The following is a 12,967-nucleotide window of genomic DNA, read 5'->3' as shown; positions in this document are numbered from 1 at the left end:
ATTTCTTAAAGGAATAGTTCAACCAAAAATAATAAAAATAAATAAATAATAATAATTACTCACAGGCTAGTTCTTCCAAACATGTAGCGAACACAAAAGAAGATAATTTGAAGAATGTTGGAAGTCAAAACTCCTAAAGTTCTGGAATATTGGAGGATTTATGAATGATGACAGAATTACTTGTTTAGGGGATTTTTTCATTAAAAACTGAGATGCTAAAAAAACCAACAAACTAAACACAATATCCAAGATATACAGTTGAAGTCGGAATTATAAGCCCCTCTTTGAATGTATTATTTTTTTTATATTTCCCAATTTATGTTTAACAGAGCAAGGACATTTTCGCAGTATAATTTTTTTTTTCTGGAGAAAGTCTTATTTGTTTTATTTCGGCTAGAATAAAAGCAGTTTTTAATTGTTTAAAACCATTTTAAGGACAAAATTATTATAGCCTCTTTAAGCAATTTTTTTTTTCCCGATAGTCTACAAAACAAATCATGGTTATACAATAACTTGCATAATTACCCTAACCTGCTTAGTTAACCTAATTAACTCAGTTAAGCCTTTAAATGTCACTTGAAGCTGTATAGAAGTGTCTTGAAAAATATCTAGTCAAATATTATGTACTATCATCATAGCAAAGATAAAAGAAATCAGTTATTAGAGATGAGTTTTTGAAACTATTAAGTTTAGAAACGTGTTTAAAAAAATCTTCTCTCCCTTAGATGGAAAAATAAACAGGGGGGCTAATAATTCTGACTTCAACTGTAAGTAAAGAAAATGACAACAACTTGTAAAGACATTTCTACAATGTCTACTCAACAAATTATTTCTCCATCCACAAACATTTATCTTTAAGTGTTTTTTTATTTAGGGGGCTTTTTGCCTTCAAACATTGTAACATGCAATTAACTGTGACTAATTAATTGTCATATCATGTAATTGATTTTACTATATAGAATACATTTCTTTTTGCTGATTCTCTTCCTTTAAATCTGAGATGCTGAAAAAAACAACAAGATTAAACACAATATCCAAAATAAAAAAGAACGGAGAAATTATTTATTGAGTAGACATTGTAAAAGTATTTTTCCAAGTTGTTGTTATTTTTCTATCACAAACATTTCCCTTTAAGTCATTTTTACTTAGGCGTTTTTTGCCTCCAAATATTAAAAGCTGCAATTAATCGCGATTAATTGATTGTCACATCATGTAATTAATTGCATTAAAAGTTTGAACGGACCGACAGCCCTGCTTGCAAGAAAACATGCTTAGTTTGAAGATAACTTTGAGAACTAGGCGCAAATGGTAAAAGACAAAACAAAAAACAAAAACAAAGGCAGAAATAAACTCCATTTGGCAGTTGGAAATCAAACAGCTGTGAGAATAGACTGTGTGCAGGAGAAAAATAGGGGTCCACTCTGGGGGTGAAAATGCACCAGTTAACATCCTGTAAACAGGGCCAACAAAGGCGAGATTTGAATAATAGTGCAGAACAGTACACGGAGGTTACCAATTATTTTTGCATAAGCAGTTTGAGATATCTCTCTCTCCCTCCCTCTCTCCCTCTGTGTTTAGCATTGAACATCTCTTTCTCCACTCGCGGCTCCTCAAACAGAAATCTTTGAGCATGGGGTAAAGCTTTGTTTTCTGCCATTTGATGGCATTGCAATCCCAGTTGCTTTAAATAATTCATCACGTGCGGATTTGCTTTAAAATAAATTAGATTGTTTTCTCAGAGAACCGACTTTAAAATGCTTCGCATCTAAACAAAGCAGTATGATAATTGTGACTTTGAAAGTTTTCTTTTTCTGATTTTTTTTTTTTGCAAAGATCATTTGAATTTAGCATATGTAAATGTAGCAATGGTGATTTTACCAAAGCATTTTTTATTTACATTAAGAGTGTAATGTGCAATGCAAACATTTATTTGACACTTTTTATGAAAAATAAAAAATAACTACAACCTGATACCAAAAAGATAATTAGTTAGAAATAATGAATTAGAAATCATAATTACAAATTTATAGGCTCATAAAATTTTGGTTTTAATTACTGTATGTTTGTATATTTAAATACTATCACTTGCTTTTTAGGTTAAAACATTTAGTTTATTCATCATTTATTTGTGTTCTATTTATATTATTATTTAGTTTTAGTTTATTAAAATCTGCACATTTATAACATCATAATCTTTAGTAAATTTAATTTAATTTTCTAATACCTACAGATCTGGGTTCAAATCAAAATATTCTAGCCTTTTTTAATACATAGTGAGCATATTAAATACAAGTATATTGCTATATGTTTCTAATAATGTTTGTTAATTAAATAATTAAAATATGGGTGAAATAATTTGTCATTTTTAATCAGAGATATATTTGTAGCATACATATTTTGACCTGTAAAGAATAGCATGCTCAAATTTAGAAAATGTTATTGAAGAAACCTAAAGGTTTGAAACCTAAAGGTTTGAAAGATATTTACATAATAAAGTTTTAAAAGTGAAAATATTACTTGTTCTAAATACAATCTATTTTGAGATATTTGTTTTTAAGATAATTTTTTATGGTATGTATGGTACATACTTAGCTAACTCTAGAGAAAAACGAATAAATAAACACAGTTTGACATTCTTTCATGGAGGAAAATTAAGTAAACAGATGTTCCAAACCAAAATGGTTTTCTCTATTATTGCAGCATTGATTATTTCCATAGAAACCTGTTGTCTAACTGAAATCTCGCAGGGTCAAATCAACCTAATTCAGTGGTGTCGAACTCAGTTCTTGGCGGTTCCCACAGTTTAGAATCAACCTAGTCCAGCTAATAAAGTCATTGGAAAAGCAAAGATTTTGTGTGCAGGAGGAGGTTTGGAACTGAGGTCCAAGTAATTGTGTTAAACATCAGAAGAGCTGCTTAACAGTGCTGAAAAAATTAGCTGTGTCTATACACCACAAACTGACACAGCACAGCACCTGTCTCTCTCCAGAGTCACAGTTCACTGGCAAAAACTCTCCGCTTCCTGTCAGGGACTCTATTAAGTTGAATTTTGCAAGAGTGGTATCCTTTATTCATAGTGGTCCCTTAAAACACTAGGGTTTCACATTCATGCATAGTTAACTGTTAATGCAAAATGCTTGTATGAAGCAGCAACAATTACTGTCTCGTATCATGCCATCAATCCCCAGGATAACACATGTCGAAAAGCCTCTAGTTAAACACCTGAACCCAAATAAACCAGCAGTTTACTTCATCACAGGTCAGACGCGTTAAAAAGTACTATAGTAATTTATAGTACAGTGTTTTGAATTGTAAAGTGTATTATACTGGATATATTGTAGTATTTACAACACTTTGCTACCCAACAGTCAACTTTATCAATTGAAATGAGTGTAGTTAACTCAGAATTTACTGAAAGTTAATTCTACTCATTTGAAAAGAGTTTTGAACTCAGTGTTGAAGGTAATGAGTTAATTAAATACGTCATTACTTCAATTTTAATGGAGTAAATACACAGTACTTATATAGATTAGTTAGCAATCGGTTTTCTCAAACGGTTTGAGTTGCCTTAGCTTATTGGGTTTTACAGTACTCAGTTGGTTTGAGTTCTCATCATTTATTGGGTTTTACTGTGCTTAAATTGTCTCATTTAATCAAATGGATTAAGTTTACAGTACTCATTAGGATAACTTTTTGAACTTTTTGAAATCGGTTTCCTCAACTGGTTTGAGCTACTGTAACTTATTGGGTTTTACAATATAATGAATGCTAACGCATACTGTAGTTTGACTGAAAATGGTTATAAATACTGTATTATACTTCAGTTTTTAACTACAGTAAACTGTGATGTATTAATGTATAAGGCACCCTATAATGCACTAAATCTATAATATTGAGTCATTTGTTATTACTATGGTTCTTGTGTTACCATAATCACTATACAATCCACCACAACAGATTAATTGACGTTGTTTACTGTACTAAAGTTCAAAAACACTATATAGTAGGGTTGTTGTGATACTATTAATCATGTCATGATACTATACCAGCTGAAGTACTGTGATATCAAGTAGAAAGAAATTAAAGAAAAATGTAAGAAATACTATATTAATTTGTTATAATAGGCCTACTTGAAATAAATTATTAATTCCCTTTTAATTGAAAAAAAAAAAAAAAAAAATATATATATATATATATATATATATATATATATATATATATATATATATATATATATATATATATATACATACACACACACACACATACACATATATATACTGTATATATATATATATATATATTTGCACACCTCTTCATCTAAAGTGTATTTGAACCAACAAGAATACATTTAAAAAAGACAGAAACTATACCAAACAAAATGTGTTACAAAAATTGCATTTTATATTGCATTTATATTGCATTTTACAACTTTATATGAAGTGGTCAAAAATTGCTTCAGTGTTTACTATTGCTATTTCTTTTATTGTTTTTTTTTTCCTTTAGTCTTACCAGGTAACAATCCATAGTAATTAAAAATTTCACTTTGTGTTGTTCGCTTTAAGAGATTGTCATGATTGTTGTAGCTATTAAATCATATTGACAGGAGCAGAAATAAACAGATTCAGATTCGAACTAAGGCACTAGGAAAATATGCAAAAGGCTACCATAAAAGGCATGAATTCTATACAGTTTTGCAACCTTACAAGGCTCCATAGACTATCAAAGTAAAATGGTCTATTGTTGCATCTTAGTCACTTTTCCACATGCAACATTATGTATTGTTGACAGACCATTAATGACGATACTACCGTTTACAAACTACAGTGGCACCGCCAGTATTTTGAAGTTAAAGTATCACGATACTATCATAGTAAAGGTAAAGCAACCCTACAATAAAGGACCATTTATAGTATATATTATATGTATATAATTACTACAGTACTTTTTTTTTCTTGGCAGAGCAATAAAAGAGGTCTCAATTCCAAAGTAAAAGAAGAAGAAAAAAAGAAATGTTTTTTTTTTCCTCCACTTGGTTTATATAATGACCAACAGCTGTTACACCTGCCACAATGAAAAGAAAAAAAACAAACATCATAAACATTGATTGGTTTATTCAAGCATAATTTTAATGAACATCTCAAAGGCAAAGAAAAAAGAAAGAAAGAAAGTACATATTCACTGATGTTTTAATGTAAAATTCACATTTATTCTTATTAAAAGGCAAGCTATACTGTAGATTCCAAATATGAATAAAAAAAAGATAATTTCTTGAATTTGAATACGGATAATTTGCCAATCACCCATGGTTAATAATGATGAAAAGAAATAAATGAGGCCTACTTATTTTCTAAACAATATGCTCACTGCAACATGTTTCCAAGTAAAGGCCACGGAGAAGTGAACTAAAGTGTGAAGAGCATTATTTTGCAAGAGTAATAGGAGAGAAGTGTTTTGTGCTCGTTTATTTTTATCGTGCTCGGGAGCTGCGAGAGGAATGACAGATTGAAGGATTCGGTGGGCGTCTGCTTTTTCGCTCGAGTGTCCTGTGTGTAGTTCACACATGCCCACCGTCGCTCCTCACAGAACACCAAATGCCAAACCATTCACTGCTCAAAATGTCCAAGAACAACCTGCAAGAAATGCGTCCAAATACACTCGTTTTTATTTCCTAATTATACACTCATTTTCTTCTCGCTTTGCTCGCCTCCCTTAACTTTCTGCAAGGCCATTCAGAATGTAATGTACACTTAGTAATATAGAGTTGAAGTCAGAATTATTAACCACCCTCTTTATTTTTTCATCATTTTTTTTTTTTTTTTTTTTTTTATGGAGAGAAGATTTTTTTCAGCACAATTTTAAACATGATAGTTTTAATAACTCATTTTTAATAACTGGTTTATTTTATCTTTGTCATGATGACAGGACATAATATTTTACTATATTTTTCAAGAAACTTCTCTACATCTTAAAGTGACATTTAAAGGATTAACTAGGTTAAGTAGGTGAACTAAGCAGGTCAGGGTAATTAGGCAAGTTATTGTATATTGATAGTTTGTTCTGTAGACTATCAAAAAATATTGCTTGAAGGGGCTAATAATTTTGATAATTATAATAATTTAAAAAATTTAAAAACTGCTTTATTCTAGCTGAAATAAAACAAATAACACTTTCATCAAAAGAAAAAATATTATCAGACATACTGTGAAAATTCCCTTGCCCTGTCAAACATCATCAGGGAAAATAAATTAATTAATTAAAGGGGAGCTAATAATTCTGACTTTAACTGTACATCTTTCAGGTAATGTACTAAAAAAGAAATTTAAAAAGAATAAATGTTCTGCACATTCATAAATCCATAAATGTAAAATATAATTTCAAAGCCTCCTCATTATTGATTTTCACAAGCTATTCAAAATATTCAAAAGACCATCTGTAAAATTCTCAGCTCTTCTGGATTTATTAAGCTTTAGAGTGAAATGTTATTGTTATTGAAATATTGTTTTAGTTTAAAATTGTTATTAAAATGTTCAAATTTATATAATTATTTATGTATTGTTCTTATAGAAAATTAGTCAGAATAACTAATTTTTTTATACCTTTTTTTTTTACCTTTAATTTTTATTTTTTAATTTGTTGATGTAATATTGATTTCTTAACAATAATTATATGAACACCTTTATAAACACAGAGCATTTTTGTTTATGGACATAAAATATCTAAATGTCACATTGTTTATTTAAAATGAGGAAGAAATGGCGTTAGTTTACAGTGTAAAACTAAAATTAGCTTTTTCTCAGACTTAACATCATACTGTAAATCCAGAGAAACTGAGATATTTCAAGTGGTCTCCTAATTTCAACAGAATACATGTGACATTTATAAATAATTTAGAATTATTCCACTTCCAATTTTTATTTTTACGTCTGGGTTGCATCAACTTATACCAGTAAACAAACAAAAAAGCAAACATCATCTTCCCCTGTAACCCGTAAATACTGTCTTGTGACTTTTATTTATTTATTTAAATTACATGGAGGTATGAGGGGAATAAAACCCTCCTATAACAATAAACAATTAAAATCGTATTCATGGGTTGAGAAATTAAATTTAATGAATGTCGAGCTCTGCAACAACAGATGGTCTTCTTATACAAAATACAAAGATAGATTCCTTGTTTGAAGACCGCCTGATCAAATGCCAGTGGTTATCAATTAGGAGCAGAGTGATGGTTAGTGAGCGGGAACATAAAACACAGTGTCTCCTCCTCCACACACACACACACACACACACACACACACACACACACACACACACACACACACACACACACACACACACACACACACACACACACACACACACATAAACATACACAAACACACACACATCATCTACCTTTGCAAACACATACATTCATAAACACTTTCTTCAAATCGAATCAGAATAATTCGATTACCCTACTATAATATTATCCTACTCATGTTTGCATTATATGTGATGCAAGATTTTATTTTATAATTGTAAAGACTGATTCTTCTTTCATTCCAGGGTCACAAATTTACAAATATGACAGCTGAAAAAAAATATATACATAATAAAACATGATTTTCTAAGTTAGGTGCCCGGCTCATTTAGTTTTGCGAGTGTGCTGAACTAAAACTAGATCGCTTACTCATTTTCCCCGTAATATGTTTACCAAAAATAAAAAATAATTCAAGTGATTGAATATGTAAATGAATGAACGAGAGAATGAATACAGAAGGAAATGACCACAGCCATCTTCATATTTGCAATATGAATCTCAGGCTCCATAAACAGTAATGGAGTGTGGTAATATATACTGCAGCCCAACTGGAGAGAGCAATTAAGACGCTGCTCAGATTTAGTAGAAACGAAGCTACTCGACACAAGCCAAGGAGGTAATCGTGAGACAGCCTTGATTGTTTTGTAAGAAGATGCGTTCCCTTTAACTTTTTAAACACTCCGGCATCTACAGAGACTCTGTTTTAATGGAAATAAGCGAGTCTGGGAGGGGAGAGAGAGAGAAAAAAGGTCTAAGTTTTTCTCATTTATTTACTTCCCTAAATGCATTCTTAATCATATAAAAATTAAGGAAATAAGAATAATTAAAAAATGGAAAATTTTTCGAGCACTTTCGGGAACGGCGAGGTCCTCGCGTCATTCTGCTTCAAAGAAAAAAGATAAATGATGATGCCATTAAAAAGTGAACTAATTAAGGAAGGCTTCTTTTAAGAACTCATTAACTGCAACCTCATTTACATAATGATGCATATTAATTAAGTTTTAATGAATCTGAATTTCCACCAAGCCGCTTTTCTTTGGCTGTGGAACAAATTGAACAAATTATTTAAAAGTGTTCTTGAGTCTACTTTTCACACCAAAGGGGAGAGAATGCAATCATTTGTAGAAAATCATATTTTTTTAGGCAGGCCCATCTGTTATTTTCTTCTTCTTTTTTTATGTAATCATTTACCCTTTTTTTTCCTAAACGTAGGAGATTGGTAGCATTTCCTTGCGATTTGTGTGATCAAGAGTAAAAAACATTAGAAAATAAATCCACTATTAAATACTGTACTTTTTTTTTTTAAGCGTACGTCCACACAGTCAACAAGTAATTACAGTGACTGCCTTTTATTTTTCTCTTACACATCACAAGACACTTTCTCAAATGAATTCAACCATAAATACACAATAGTAAAAAAACAAAAAAAGTTGCAGACATCATAATGTGTTACCTTAAAGACCTCTACAGGACTTGCTATCTGTTGCTGCGGTGTTGAAACTGGAACAAGAGAAGCATGTTTAACAGCAGCAGCTGCCGCAATTTCAGGTGTTACAGTGGCGTGTGAGTGACTTAACACATGTGCTGCAAAAACATCAGTATCATCTCCTTCCTTTCTGCATGCAAAGCTCTCTCTCTTTCTCTCTTTAACACCACCACACCGTTGCTAACATAAATCCGGGAATAAGCACAGCCCGTGGGACTGACAGTGCACAAAGTTTGGCGTTTTACCCTTGTTTTTTTTTTTTCTTTTTTGGGAGGTGGAGGGGGTTGTTTTTTTATTTCAGGGGAGGTGAGAAAGGAAGAAGGATAGATAAATAAAAGAAATGCTGATGAAAGCCATGGCAGGATGCTTAATGCAAAAACTCACTTGCGCCCGCAAATGGAGCTCTTCTCTCCCCTCCGTCTCCCAGATGCTGAGCTCCGGATGTTTCTCGGAGGTTAACCTGACACAAGCGACAGCTCCCCTCCTCTCGCTCCTCCATCCGCTTTAAAGGAATCACCTTTCTGCGCTGCGCTGGATGCCGGGGCTTCTTCTGACAGTGAGCACCTTCCTCAGGGGAGGTCAGGAGTCAGGGATTCAGATGAGGCAAGCTGGCGATGCAGTGTAACTGAAAATGGAAAGCAGATGTTAGTTAATTAGGGAAAATGTGACTGACAAGACTTGAGCGGCAAGGTACACGAGCTAGCCGGCACCGAGCAGCTGTTGTTGCCGACTTCATTGTCAGTCTCGTACACAAGTCACAACATCCCCACGGCAAAACGCCGGCCGCGTACGCAGACAATTATCAAAATAGAATTAAGCTTGATTTAATCATACCCATCTCTCCTTTGAGTTTTTGGCCAACGTCGGCCAGCCGTGCATGTGCGTTTTTTTCCTTCTTCTTCTTCTCTCGCTTCCCTGTTTTCTTCCAGTTGATTTTCCGCGTTTATCTCGTCGCCGCCGTGCACCCAGGGCTGTGACTCCACCGAGACTTTCGCTGTGAGAGAGGGTGGAGAGACAATAGATGGGGGAGAAAAAAAAATGCAGACAAAATAAAACATTCTTAATGAGGCTCACGCAGTAATCTTTCACTTCTCTCTTGTGGAGTAGGAGGACGCAGAGATTTTTGGTGGAGCGTTTCGGGGATGTGAGAACGAAGAGGTGCAGAGCTCATCGATTTCATCGTCATGGATCTTTGGACTGAAAAACAGATTAAAGTGCAATTATAATGCAGTATGTTCACAGACTGATCAGACTGTATTTGCCTTTTTGACCTTTTGTGTTCATGCACAGTGGTCATAAGATGTATGTAGTCATAAGACACTGTAAAGGATGAATATATCCAAAACAACATTGTGTCAATTTCTTTTTTATACATGTATTTTTAAGGATTTTTAAATAGTACAAATAACAAAGACCAAGACAATCAGACAAGCAAACAAACAAACCATCCCAAAGTGCTGCAAATTAAATAAAAATGTACAAATGTATGTTTTAAAAATAATAATAATTATTAAAAATATTTAAAACAAAACAATAGAAGCCAGAACTCTCTGAAAGTAAAAAATTCTGAGTTTACGTAGAATGGATTTGAGAGATTCACAAAGTCTCCTGAATTTGTCCTGTTTGTGGTTGAGTACATAGGTTAATTTTTCTAAAGAAAGAAAGACTGACAACTGAGAAATCTACATGAAAAAGTTGTAATTTAACAGGTAGAAAATTTAAGTAATATACATTTCTTTGCCAGAAATGTAAGAGTTGTAAACAGAGGTTTGAGCTCTGAGTCAAAAAGGTCTTCAGGAATGGCATTCAACAAAAATAGTGAGGGAAGAAAATAAAACATGTTCCTATTATCTCCTGGTTGGTAGAATAAACCCCTCTCCAAAATATTTGGATGTGAACGCAGGACCAAAATACAAGAAACAATCTGCACTTACAAGTTTTGCAGTCATTTTGTCCTAATTGACGAACACTTTCTAATGTGGAAATGCAAAAAAAGATTTTGAAAATCTTTATTATAAAATATTCTTTTTTTCTATTTTAATGTGAATGTCCAGCCTTGCCTTAAAATGTAGTGCAAGTAGAGTAAAAGTATCTGTTGTAAATATCTCTCAAAGTACGAGTAAAAAGTAGACCTTTTAAAAATATCTAAGAGTAGTCAGTAGTGAGTATTACGCTGTAAAAAGCTGATGCGTTTACATGTAATTTGTGGATGTGTTTAAGCGTAACATTCTGTAGTGCACTTAGTTATTGCCCAGCAGGCACACAAGGGCATAAGACGTTAATATTAGCTTATACTTAGGTTGTGACGTCATGTGACCAAAATTCAATGTCTAGTCAGCGTCTAAGGACAACGTTATTTTCAATGTCTAGCCAGTATCTAAGGACAATCTTGTTTTGATGTCCAATAATGACGTCAAATGATATTGATATTTGGTTGATTTTAGGTTGTGTTAGAAAGTTATCAAAACCCAACTTTGAGCCACTGACATCAAAAACTGACATTTATTTGTCAGGTATGGCAACCAAAATCCAACATCTGAAAGACATCATAGTGGTATCATCCACACAAAATCAAGCTGTAACATCATTAGATGTTGATTTTTGGTTAATTTTAGGTTGGACGTTGGACACTGACGTTGACCTGATGTTGGGTTCTGATGTCAACCCAATTTTCTTTTCCAAACAAAATGCAATGTCCCCATGGCGTTGGGGTACAATGTTAATCTGACTTCATGTTGATGTCCTGTGCCATTTTTTAGGCCATTTCGGCCATTTTCTCAGTAGTTTGAGTATTTGTAATTTGTTACTTTACACCACTGGCTTCACATATATAAAAACAACAACATTAAACTCTAATGACATGAAAGTATGTCATACCTTTTTTAGATGAATCACTTTGGTTTCAATTGTCCGAACCATTCCTTTAATGGCCGACAAACACTTATTATTTCCATTTTTTTATTTTGACAACACACTGCAGAGGGCCAAGCACTGCTCTAAACCGCTGTCTCGATGCCTAAATCTGGGCACGTTACGTAAATCTCTGGTCAGCAATATTAGCATGTGAAATTGATGAATTGCTAGACATTAGCCCCATTCAAACAACAGATGTTAATTCACTTCAGATGTGAATTATCTGATCATTTGTGTCAGGAAGCATAATATGAATGACACAGATTATCTCAAATTCGGCTCTTCCCCTGGTAGACTAAACGTCCTCTGTCTCCTCAGGTAAAGGGCTCTGGAGTTAAAGGAGATAAACTCCAGAATGTTCCATTAGCCAGCCGTGTCTCTAAACATCTCATTAGGACCTCAACATGGCCGCCTTGGGCTCTGCTGTGGAGAGCGATTGCTTTGCTCTTTGATGAGAAAATATTAGTTATGCTGGCTCTGGATCCGAAAACATATGTCCTGTCGGTTGGTGTCATTAACCAAGGACACGGAAACAATCACGATGGCCACGGTTCGTAAGGTTGCATACAAATGTCTCAGTGATAGCATTTACTGTGTAACTAATACGACTGTTGTGTTTTTAAGCAAATATTCTGTGGTTGAAAAGTCTAGCGTTCATTTTGTTCAGTGCAAAATATTTGCTGAGCTTTCATTATAAAACTAAGTGCGAAAATGCAGTTTTACAAAAGAGGGAATTTTACAAAATTGGCAGACATAAAGCATTAACATTTATATGCATGAATGTAAGTATTTGCTTACTATTGTATACTGTACATTTGTATACTACTACCATTGTAAATTCCATTTGTGGGCAAATAAATTGGTGCACAAAGCTGTTACTTTCAGCTATGCAATGCTGCCAATTGGAATTTTGTGGCATTTGCTTGATTTTAATGTTCAATTCTATGATTATAAATCAGTAAAATCCTCAAGGGACTGTCTTAAAAGTTAAAGTACAATCCCATCTTTAAACTGTGTGTGTTTTATTTCACTGCATGCACGTTTAAAAAAATAAAATAAAAATTCAGTGGTTTGAGAGTTACTATTGTTATTAAAAAAAAAAGTTGTCAAGTCAAAAACTGACTGCATGCAATTCCTTAAAAATAACCATGGTTTAATTATAGTAAAAGTATACTTACCATGTTTGGTGTGTATATGTGTGCATATATTATTGTATATAACCACAATTTTACAATAAATGCCATGGTTGAACTATATGGTTA

The sequence above is a fragment of the Danio rerio genome, chromosome 17, assembly GCF_049306965.1.
Source record: "Danio rerio strain Tuebingen ecotype United States chromosome 17, GRCz12tu, whole genome shotgun sequence".
NCBI lineage: Eukaryota > Metazoa > Chordata > Actinopteri > Cypriniformes > Danionidae > Danio > Danio rerio.
This window is presented reverse-complemented; position numbering follows the sequence as displayed.